This window comes from Gastrolobium bilobum, unplaced genomic scaffold (genome assembly GCF_033153095.1).
Source record: "Gastrolobium bilobum isolate Gb01-03AN ecotype WA unplaced genomic scaffold, APGP_CSIRO_Gbil_v1 utg1240, whole genome shotgun sequence".
NCBI lineage: Eukaryota > Viridiplantae > Streptophyta > Magnoliopsida > Fabales > Fabaceae > Gastrolobium > Gastrolobium bilobum.
The window spans coordinates 268,633-281,473 of NW_026898998.1; positions in this window are offsets into that span (position 1 = coordinate 268,633).

Below are 12,841 nucleotides of genomic sequence, written 5' to 3' on the forward strand. Positions count from 1 at the left end.
TCTCTGGAATCCCTATCTTTCGGGTGTTGATTCGATTCATTCATGAACCCCCAAGCTGCAATATTTGGCATGAGCCGCTCATTGTCCGTGCCCTTTCGCACCGGCGATCACTCCCTGCCCTTGCCAGCTCTTGGGATGTTACATGCCCACCAGCTTCCGCCTGGTTCGTCCTCGAACCACACCGTACTGGAAGAGAGGCCCTGCTCTGATACCACTTGTAACGCTTGTCCTCACTCGCACATTTCCCGGGAAAACTTCCCAGGAAGTCACCCATCCCAGAATTGCTCCAAGTCAAGCATGCTTAACTGTGGAGTTCTTCCAATCCGGGCTACCGAAAAGTAGATGCATCTTGTTAGTATAGGTAGTACCAATTAATTCTTATAAGTCATTTCTAACTGTACCATCCCATACCAGCACAGTCTCTGGAATCCCTCTCTTTCGGGTGTTGATACGATTCATTCATGAACTCCCAAGCTGCAAGATTTGGCATGAGCCGCTCATTGTCCGTGCCCTTTCGCACCGGCGATCACTCTCTGCCCTTGCCAGCTCTTGGGATGTTACACTAACTCAATTCAATAACTTTCTATCCCAATTGTTTCAAACAATTCATCATCTAATTATCAGTTGGTTAAATCATAATGTCTTAATTCTTTAACCCTTTAATCTAATTGGAATCTTAGTGTCTTAGAAATCCCTTTTAGATTAAGTCTTACACACAATGCAATTCACAAGTTCGCAATTCCTACAAGTCTATGTCTAGAACATGCAAGAATTGATGTTTACCCCAGTCTAGATCAAGATCTCAATATGTCTATTGTGAAACCTAACCCTCTATATTCTTAAATGATTGATCAGTTCATACAAGAATTTGAACATGCAATCAAGATAAACACAAATAATTTGAGATAGATTATTATTGGAAAGAAATTAAATCAAACAAGGATTCACGTCATATCCATATCCTTAACTACAAAGGAAATTAGCCAGACATATCTGGCTTAAACAAAGCAAAAGAAGAAAAGAAAATTAGATAAAATCTTGAAGGAGGAATGTTGGTTGATCTCCATGGCTATGTTTTGATCTTCCTTCACTCCACTTAATCTCTCAATTCTCTAGTCTTTTCGTTCTTTAGTATGTGCAAAAGTGTCTTTTCTTCGAAATTCTTTCTCATTATATTAAGGAGAAAGTTTCCTTAAAATCCCCCAAAACAATCTTCAATCAAATATTCAATCAGCGTGAATCAAAATTTGAAAATCCAACGGGACATCTTCTTGGCGCTAGTAATGCCAACGCAGCGCTACTAGTACCGTGAAATAGTCATGTGCATTAGAACCAAAACATACATTCCAATTGGGGACCAAAAATGTTTTCATACATATGCTCTTTGAGCAATTATCCTTACATTTTGGCTTTTAAGGCTTGTTTGGTGCACAATATATGATAAGACCTGATAGTATAAGATCTAACTGTATAAGACTTGATTACATTTTAATATTATCCAGCGTTTGACATGATATTGTATAAGATAATATATTGTATAAGATAATATCATCCAATAGTTGATAATGTACTGTGTAATACTAGATAGAATAAAAATAAATGTTTTTGACAAAAATACCTTTTAATATAGAATTTATATAATTCATCCAAATATGTCATATGATATTAGTTTTATAAAAATCTATTGATTAGTGTGTCCAAAATATATATTAATTTATATAAAAATAAAGATATCCAATATTTAAAAAAATAATATATTGAAAAATATTTTTTGTTTTAATATATTAACATTTAGATAATATATTAATTCTTGAGAATTGCACTTATCAACTATGTTAATACGTCAACCCCTTATCAGGCCTAATCTCACCCCTTAGGCATGATTAAGTTATACATTTTTTGATGTATTAAATGATTCTATTGTATAAGTTTATATTGTATGATGATCACGCCAAACCACTAAAGATGTCATAATATATAGTATAAGCTTATACTATCAGGTATTATACATCGCACTAAACAAACCCTTAAGATCCACACTTGAAAATGCATTAAATTAACAAGCTATAAATAAAAAAATAAAGAAGACAATTATTGATAGAGTCACTTAATACGACAATGCCTATAACGTTAATCTGACAACAATTCTTATAGGATACCTTAATAAAAAAAGACATAAAGAAACTCAAGGCAAACAATGAAAACAAGGTTTTAATTTATGCTTGCAATTTTGTTGGGGTTGTTAAACGGGTCCAGAGGAAGCATATGGCAGGGGAACCATAACAAATGGGCTAAGGCTAGCCCACTATATCAAGTACGTCTGATATGATATATGTTACAATTCAAAACCTTAAGACATTGAGTTCGTTGGTCCATTTATATATATCCATTTTACTTAGCCCAATATCAACCAACGTGGGACTCATAACACTTGAATTTCCAACAATCTTTTCCTTAATTGTGAAACTCATCATTGATATGCTCGCCTTCAATCGAATACTTATTTCAAAAGTACTCAATTCACCTCTAGCCACATATTTGGCTGGCTCAAGCCCAATCTAGCTCTAATATTATTGTCAGACATGTCAAAGAGAAGCGGTACTCCATCCCACTTGAAAATTCCAACAGTGGTGAAGCTCATTGTAGATAAATATAGTTATGAGGTGACTGTGGAAACTACGTCGTATTTGCGGTTGGATATGGTTGTGAATCCAGCTGCAGTAGCAATATTAAAGACACGTAATAGGAAACTTAAAAACCCTGCCAGAAATTCGATATTATTGTTTTAATAAATAAATTATACAATAAATTCAGTGTTTAATATAGTTGGGTTCTTACCTGTATATTTATTTATTTATTTCGTACATAAAATTGGGATAACTCAAGCATATTTCTTTTGAAGATGCAAAGCTGTAAGATTAGTATTACATTTTACTTTTTCTTATTTTTATTTTTTAAGGAAGCTCTTAAAATTTTGGCCAAGAAAAGAGGAGAACGGACAAAGTGGGAAAAATCCAGTAGTAATTCATAAAAAAATTAAAAGACCGAAAGTTCATCCGCAACTCTATGACAATCATATATATATATATATATATATATATATATTTTATTGATAGTTGTGGTCAATGGCTAAATTGAAAGAGTACATTAGTTGTATTTGTACCCCAGTTATATTAACATGAAGTACGATATCAGAAGAATGATATAAAAATCTCATAATTTAGTTTTGGAAAACAAGGCATTTCTGTTTTAAAGAGTTTATTAACCGACCAAAACATAAACAAAAATGGAAAAGTAAAAATGGCAAGTCGTACACTATACAGGCTTTGGCTCACAAGTCACAAGTCTCTCCGGGTCCTCCTACTTTTTCATCTGAGTACTTTTGTTTTTGCACAAACAACGACGTACACTGATAAAATACATTATCAAATTGCTATCCATAATCTATTCTATACTCTATAGTCTTTGACATGAGATATTCGCACACCGATAAAAGACAGTACGAAAGATCATATTTTTCTTTGATCCTGAAAACACTGATCCCCATTTCTTCAAAAAAAAAAAAAAAAACACTGATCCCCAGTAAAACTACCTTCGTTATACCGCATTCCTTTTTCAACAGAGAATCCAACCATCGTTTCTTTATGGTTATCACACATTCTCTATATTTTATATGTCGCTTCAACAGAAAGCATTATATATATTTATGTATTTTTTTTTCCTCCCTTACCAAAATTATAGTAGCAACTTGTTTTAAACAAACTCGTTCTATTTTCATCTCTCATTGACCTTTTATTAGCTGCGACTCTCTCTCCCCATGTAATGATCATAGTCAGTCTAATGTACTCTTCGGACTTTACTGCCTCTCGGGATCAGAGAGAGAGAGGGGCATTGATATGCTGCTGTGGATCTTCGTGATATATAGGGCCAGAACTACACTAAAAAAGTTGCATGTTATACTGCTAAATACTGAAACGGCTTGAGAAAGAGAGCATTGCAGGCCCATATATCTTACCTGCAGAAAAGGAAAAATAAGAGGAAAAGAAAAGAAGAAGAATAGCCGCAGGAAAAGTTGATGAACATAGACCCAGTTTATTCACCCACTCACCGTACAATACATAAATGAGAGAATGATTAAAGATGCTAAATGGTTTTTTGTGTAAATTAAGTTGCATTGTAATTCTTCATCTTATACAACTACTACATGTTTTCTTCATCTCTGTTGAGAAGGGGAAAATATACTCTTTTTTTAGTTGTTTCCAAAGTTCAAGAACTAGTGGATTTAAAAACCATGGACGAAACCAAACGATGTTACTTCAGTTGAGCGTAAGAGAAAGTAGGTGGAAGTGAGAGTATGTATTGGGTCCTCCACAGTATCTCGTCTTTGAAAAAAATTTAAAGTCTTAATCCCGGAATCAATATCGAATCGGACTAGTCACAGAACGCGACGTGAAAGAAACTAGGACTTTTTATTTGATATCCCACAGCAACTTTTTTTAGTTGCTCCCTATTCAACGGGATAAATTAGGGTGTTAACTCCAAACCTATGAAACTTAAACTATGATTTGGTTTCGTCTAGTTGAACTTAAATCTTTTTGGTTATGCTTTCATGTTGTTTGCATTTAGTTAGCATATATTTATTTTGGAGGATTTTATGTGCTTTAACTAGTTATTTTAAGATGAATGTTTTATGGGTTTTATAAGAGTTATGTCGAAGGAAAAGTGACTCTGTAATGTTATAGAGATTCGTTTTGCGTGCCGTGATTTGTTCTTTTTTTCGTCAAAAAATGTGGGCCTCACACAATATTGTGTGTGTAGGAAAGTTTGTTGTGTCATGTTAAATGAAAAATACAAACCTCATGTTTTATATACACAGAAGTTCCTCACAGTTTTTTTATTTTTTTCCGAATGCTTTCGGCCTTAAAATTATTTTAAACTATCATATACGGAAAAATATTTGTTCTACCAACGGAGATAAAGTTATTTTCTAATATGAGAATTTTACTTCTCTCTTCTAACATAAATTTTCTTAAAACACACAATATTTTGTGAGATTGCGGAAAATGACTTTATTTATTTTATTTTTTAAACACTTAACCCATTGTCTATTCACGAAATTATAAATGTTTCTTTATACTCAAAGGAACGATGAGGCATTTGGTAACTAGGGAATCGGAATTTAACAGGCACCTTGGAGCATCACTTGCAACCTTCTCCATTTTAAAAGAATGAAAATGGATACTTACATAAAATAATGTCTTTATAAAAAAAGATATATATATATCGATCTAATAGGCATGGTATGGAAAACTGAGTTCACTGCAGAGTTAAATTCCAAACTAAGAGGCAAAGGGTGCTCTAGATCGGAGGGCCGTGCAGAAAGTGAAGGCGATGTAGTAAGGGAGAATAAATTAAAGGACCAGATATTCCATATCAGTTTGTAGTTGGCGATGAACAAGGACTCAGGAGTGAAGAGGACAGCTGAGAGAGGATTTGGGGTAGTTCCTGCAATTTGTTTGATTCCTCGTCTTCCTTTTGCAAATTAACCTAATCTGCAAAGTAAATAAGGATCCTTTGTCACTTGCCACTTATGTATATTTAAGTATTTAAATATAAAACCTGCATTTCAAGGCAATTCGGCTGGAGAGCTTAAAACTGAAGATAAGACAGGTGATTTATCAGGAACCCATGACAAATTGATTATTATCAGGCTAAGCGACAATCTATTGGTTATCTTAATCTAAAACTCTAGGATATTTTTGTTAGAAAATGTTAAAATCATTGAGAGGGAAAGATATATGTTAGAAAAATTACTTGAACAATACACACAGTTCCATAAAATAACTAGACACAAGAGATTTTAACATGCAATAAACCAAAATTAAAATGTATGGTACGAAATTTTTTAATACAACAAGGAAAAGTTGGAGCCTAGTGTTAAATAGTATCCTCAAGACAATTTTGCTCTCTTTTTAGTGTCCAAAATTCGTGGATAACTACCTCTTAGGATAAAACGAATTACCTCTATTCTTATGGCGACACTTCCACCAAAAATAATCACATCAAACTTATCCTATGTCTGATGAGTCCCACTAGACAATAAGAAAGCAAATGCAAAGAATGTGCAAAAAAAGCCAATAGGAAAAGCTCCTCTTAAAATTATAATTCTCTATTTATTTATAAAAAAGTAAGGTCACAATTTGAATGATACACATTCAAGGATGAAACAAAACAACACATTCGTTCAGTCACAAAATGACACATCTTTTTAATTCAAACTTCTTATTCATAAAAATAATTAATTTATAAATTGATTCCAACAATTATGTTAACAAGTCCTCCACCTAAAAGATCATCACTTAATACATTCCTAATAAATATAAAACTTTATCACTAGCATTTGAATTTTCAATAAATATATTAATTTAATTTAATTTTCCACACTTGAAATTGCGGGTACCAAACACTCTTTTAAGTTAGTCAAACATTCCTTTCATGTCATGCAACAACGTCAATCACCCTCCTTCAAACACAAGTTATACAAATATCAGTGTACATAGTATGACATAGTTTGCTGAATATTAAATCTAGTGAAATAATACATCAGCACAAATTATATATCTTGTAATGTTATGTCCGAGATGCATTTGCTAGCTAAAACATTTATCTTATTTTAAATGGATGACCTACTATTAAATTATAACATTGAATTAAACAATGAATTTAATTAATTACTGCAAAAGCTGAACTTATAATTCAGAAAAAACTTAAAAAAATTAAGTCAAATGTTCCTTGAGATTTTTTTTTAAATTTTTTTTTGGGGGGAGGAATTCCTTGAAGAATTAATGTTGCTATGCTAATTAAGGAATTGAAAGAAGAACTTTCTCTTTGCCTTTTGTCATTGAAATTGAAAGAAGGAGGAGAGAAAATAATTAAGAGAGAGACACGCGGCATATAATGTAAAGGTTGAAGGTTGGGCCGGGGATAGCACTGTGTCTGTGAAGGCACACTTTCCCTTTGAGCAGGGCAGGCAATAATCATATATAGTAGCAGAGTTCCAATGGTCGATGCAGCTCGATGGTGGAACAATTAAGCAAAGCAAAAAAATTGTAATGGTGGACCATATTTGCTATTGAAGTATATTTAACCAACTTACCCAAAACAGAAAAAGGAAAACCATGAAGCCCCTACACATGATCCTTTTTTCCCTTGCTTGTATCACGGAGTTTCACTGGATGAAACACTCACTCATCACAAGACTGTCTTCAGTTGTCGGAAGCCAAGATAAAAACATGCAGAAAAACAGAAGCATGCATTGCAAGAACTACGGAGCTCATAAATGATTCAAGGTCTATACCCTGGGGCCTCCCCACTGCACTTTGCATGGTTTATCATCAACAGTCACCACTCTGAAGTTTACTTCTCTGTCTGCTCTGGTCCATAGATTGTACTACATTTTCTCACACAGTATCAATAAGTTTTCCAATTGTTTAGTCTCATTCCATCCACGTTCCACATCTATTATTCTCACCCTCTAGCTATTAACACACAACAATTCTACTTTTTTCATTCACCAGTACACTATCATTCAAAGCAAGCTCTTCTTGTTTGTATGCTACGTACCAGTTAAGTTTCTTTCAGTAATTGCATGAAATTAGGGTTTAATTCTCGACCTTCCTTCCCCAAGGAATTATTAGGGTATGCAAAGCATTTGCAATTTAATTAAATAAATATGCTGGCGAACCTTTCTATTCACGCCTCTTCAAATTGTATGTATCTTTATGCCTTAACTTGTGTACCAGTATCACTGGAATTTAGTTGAAAGTTTATACTTCATAATATATAATGTACAAATTTGTTTTATATCGGCCTGATAAAGTACTGTGGGAGGAGCCAAACCAGAAGATTTTGAGAGCTAAATGTTATTTGGACTTTATTAGATTCTCAAATACTTACACGTTACATTTTGGAATAGAGGAGAGACCAAAGTTTTATGTTGCTCCGGGTAGTTAATATATTGTGTGACACAATTCTCTTTAATCGAAACAAATCAAATTTTTTATGGTTGATCAGATTGATCTAGTCAATGCCCAAAACAAAACAAATTGCCAAAACTCCTACTTTAAGATAGTCCAAACTTGTGACACTAAATATATTTAGAATAACTTATCAGTTTCCTTTAATATACAGCGGTAATTAAAAAAAGTTTATAGTTATGATGATTGCACCGACCCGAAAACACTACACAATCTGATTTGTACCAGTTCATGACAATTATAGATTGCACGGTCAACGTACGGTTGTAACACTAGTTTTTTATTTATTTATTTTTAGTACATAAAAGTTTATAGAACGTCATTTTTTATTAATCCTTTTTATATTATTTATTTAAAAAATACAGAAATTGATTATGTTAGAATATATTTTATTTTTTTTTCGAATATAAATACAATATGATGAAAAGGACATGCAAATATTATGTGTTATGCATGTACTACATATTTCCGGATGATTCAATCTTTTCTATACGAAAATTGGTTTCATGTGCTAATTTTTTGGGTGATACTCTTTTCATTGACAACCCTTTTACACTTCATGTAACAGAAATGAAGCAACGGTTCTTCTAACCCAAAATACTTTCGTCACAAGTTTAGTTGATGTGTTTGGATAAGTTGAAAGAAATTTGTTTTTTATTATATATTTTTTTTAAAAAATTATAAGCTATCTGGAAAAGTGCTAAAATAATTGTTTCAAATTTTTTTAAAAAAAATAAATTATCTAATTATGTTATTTTTTTTTAAACGTTTTAATTTTCTCAAAAGAAAAATACAAACGAATATATATCCACGTATAGCGTGCAACCAATAATAAGGCTTAATTAATTTCCCTTTTGGTGCTAGTTGATTTGCTATACAAAGCTGTTAGCAAACTCTCCTTTTTAACACTTCTCTATTCTTACTCATGAAACTCGCTATACTAGCTTCCATGTTGATAATAGCCATCAGTTTGTTTCACACTTTGGGCAACTTGGAAAGATCCAAACCAATTATTTACCACACCACAGCCACGAAGCATATTGAGAATCTTTTTGTTTTTAATCACTGTACAAATATTGAACGGTTATTTCAATATTTATTTTTAGGTGCTCAAAATAAGGGACAATGAAGCATGGTCTAAAAGAGAAAACAAAAGGCGATTTGGATTTGCATGCACCCAAACGCATAAGAAAAAAGAGTGGGACAAGAGGGGCAGATCTAAACCGACCAATGGAAACATGTCCGCGTTTAAACGAAATTCAAGACGAAAACGACCCTTCATTTCAGCAAAATCAATGTGGCTTCTTTCTTTCGGTGTAATGTGCACATCACGCGGTTGAGTTGAATTCTCCCTTTCCCTCGCCCCCCCCTTATGGATACTACCATGCATGCAGGCCCTGATTTAGAAATTGACTATTGAGGGGTTCTATTACTTTTTTAACTCCCTTGTTCTTTTTATCACACGCTGTAAATAAGTTAACTTTGCTTTCAACTTTAACCCCGTAATATATACTTTTTTTGATAATTAATTTGCCTAAAACTTTGGTAAATTATATACAATTTTGAATAAAATATATCAAATCTAAATTTCTAGATGTGATTAAAGGATGTGGAATTTAGATAATATTTATAACAAGCCTTGAGTTCCCAAACTATCATGTGGGAATAATTATATCCCTGATAATTCTAAATTATTAAGCAAAGTGAATGCACATGAATTATTTTATTTTAATACACATTCTCCAACTAGCAAGAAATAATGTCCAAAACTCTTATGTAAAGAATTAATCCTTTTAAGAATTTGAGCTACTAGTTAGACAGAGACACATACGAACAGTTTATATTCTTACATCAGACCCATAAAAAAAATTTTATGTCTTCACATCTAAGGTGAGGGTTCGAGGGCGCCGCCCCCAATTTTTTTTATTATAAAAGATCATGATCAAATTTTTACTTCCACTTTAAAAGTAAAGCTTTGGTGAATCATCCAAAGTTTTAAGGAAATAATCGATAATAATAATTAAAAAATAAATAACACTACAAAAAGACATTTGTAAAATATAGTATAATTGTAGGGGTTAATAGATCAAAACCACATACCTATTTGATCCAAAGTTGACCACTTTTGTTTCAAAAAAGATCGTGAAAAATTCTGTGTGATTCTCCTCCACTTTTTACCTTTTTCCTTTCAATCTTCCTTTTTTTTTTTTACTTGGGCTGAATCACAAATCTTATGTGAAAAAGAAAAATTCTCAATTTTTTTATGTCTGCAAGTGCAAACAATAGCACCCAAATGGGTCCGCCATTGCTTACACCGTGTACTTTAAAAAAAAGGTACTATTTTAAGTGTAATTCCAAAAAATAAAAAAATAGAGAAATTAATTATAAGAAAACATTTGTTACATAAAATTATCCTAGAATTTTCCCATTTAAAATGACATTTTTTGTTGATTTAATCCCATTTTGTTTAGATTTTAACCTCCCTCATTTTCTTATATATAATGATACAACTTAAAATAACGAATTTTAGAAATTTGATGACAATCAAGTTAGATAACAATATACTTCTAAAATGGTAAAACAAAAACATTATTGTTGTTAATTAAACTACAAGACTAGAGTTAGTTTTTTAATTTTTTCTGATAAAAAAAGAATTATAAAACGATGCGTTTACTTAGTTTTCTGATCTAGTTAGTAGAAAAAAGAGTAATACAAATAGAAAAATAAAGAAACATAAAGAATTTAAAGTGCAAGAGAAAATTAAAAAATAAATTATCACTTAAACAAAATAAAAGAAACTGAAAATTGTCTTAAACCTTAAAAATCTGTAGTTCTCTTTTTTTGCCTTGTAAATAACAAAGAATAATCATTGTTAGACTTCCTAATTAACGAATTATTAAAAAAAATCATAAGCATGTGGTTTCTCATTATTACACAATGACAAGTTTAAATTCTAATTATATCAATTACTTTAAAGTTAAATTACAAGAAATACACCCTGATAAAACTTATGTTTCATGAGGATGGATTGCCTTCGACAAGTCCCAAGAGCTGAAAATACACCTAACTGCAATAAATAAAATAATAATTATTATTAAGAGATATGAAAAGTGAGAAGGGACCATGACGCCGACATAAATGAATGGAAACATAATATACATACGAGTGTTATGAAAAACTGAGAAGGTTGGGGAGGCCCCTTCGCATTTGTTCTTGCTAGTGGCTACTATAGTACCATCCCCACCCACCAATTTTTCTTTACTGGTCCGGTCTTGTTCACTTCTGTCCTTATTAGTTCCCCTGCAAACCTACGTTAAATCTTTCTTTCTTTCTTTTTTTTTTTTGCAAAACTCTACGTTACATCTTTGTCACACACAAACAAGCACTCTCTCTCTCTCTCTGATCACAGTGAATAAATGTACGGCTTAGTGTGCCTCTTACAGAACTGTTAATTTGCTGAAGTTTCATGCATAGGTACTGTGTGTCTTTTATGAATCAGACGAGTGGAATGGAGTTGCATGAGAGAGGGATGTGGTTTGAGAAGTGTGATTATGCGTTGAGTATATATATTACGATACAATACAAAACTATAAATCTTGTGTCTGAGAAAATCTCTGCCTGCAAAAAAGGGTAGTGATAAGTGCCAAATGGATGATGTAGATGTAATAGCTAGGTATAGCATGTAAAGGGCTAGGGCAATAGGGCTCTTATGTGAAACCTAGGGGCATTAGGGTTCACCCTTTAGCTTGTGTGGTCACTAGAGAGTAGGGTGCATGTTGATGTAGGTAATGTCCGGGAATTCCAACAAGAATAATGTTTTGGTTCTTCTGACTCACTTGGGCCGTTTAGATAGTTTTTTTTTTTTTTTTTAAGTCAAAAAATGGCTTTCTTTTAGAAAAATACAAAATAAAATTATTTCTATTACAAAATTCGTTTAGATGTCTGTTTTTAAAATAAAATAAAAGTCATAAAAAAATCAAAAATTTGCTCTCTTTTTTTAGCTAAAACTTTTAACTTCTAAAAAAATCAAATATTTTTTTAAAAATATAAATTGCTTTACCTCTTGTATAAAAACCACTTCTTAAAAGTCCTTTTTTACAAGCCCATTCAAATGGGCCCTTGGTGTGTGGCCCTACCACCAATTCATTTGGTGAAAAATATTTTTGATACTCCCGTTAAAGGTAGTTAAAATCAAGATTTTACGTAAAAAAAGAAGCGTTTGGAATATTGATAAAAACGTTTTGATGAAAAAGCATAAAATCATAACCAAAAAAAATCATAAAAATATAAAAACGCAATGGTAAATCAAAATTTTAACTACCATAATCCCGTTGTACTAAACATTAGGTGCATTGTTTATCAAATATGATTAAAAACTAAGAATAGAGCTACCATCATCTAACATAATCTAAATAATTTTTTCTACTCAAACAAAAATGCATGTGGATCCCATACATATAATAAAAATAAAAATAAAAAATGTTGGTACAGAAACCAACGAGTGAGTGCATAAAATTTTTTATATCGTGTTACATAATATTAGTTTTTCTCAAAAACTAATACCTTGATGATTATTTTCACTCATATTCCATATTTTTTCTTTTTGGGTAAAGGAGTTGGTACTCCTGCCGCACCCAAAAGTAGCTTCGTTTGGTGCTCTCATAAACAATCATGCCTCTCCATTCAAATAATGAATCTGTCTATGCGTTTGTTTTGTTTGTCTCGTTATGTTTTACCTTTTTTTTTAAAAAATGCAATGTCTGAGATAAATAATTAATAACAAGTTTTGTTGTTTTCACATGAAT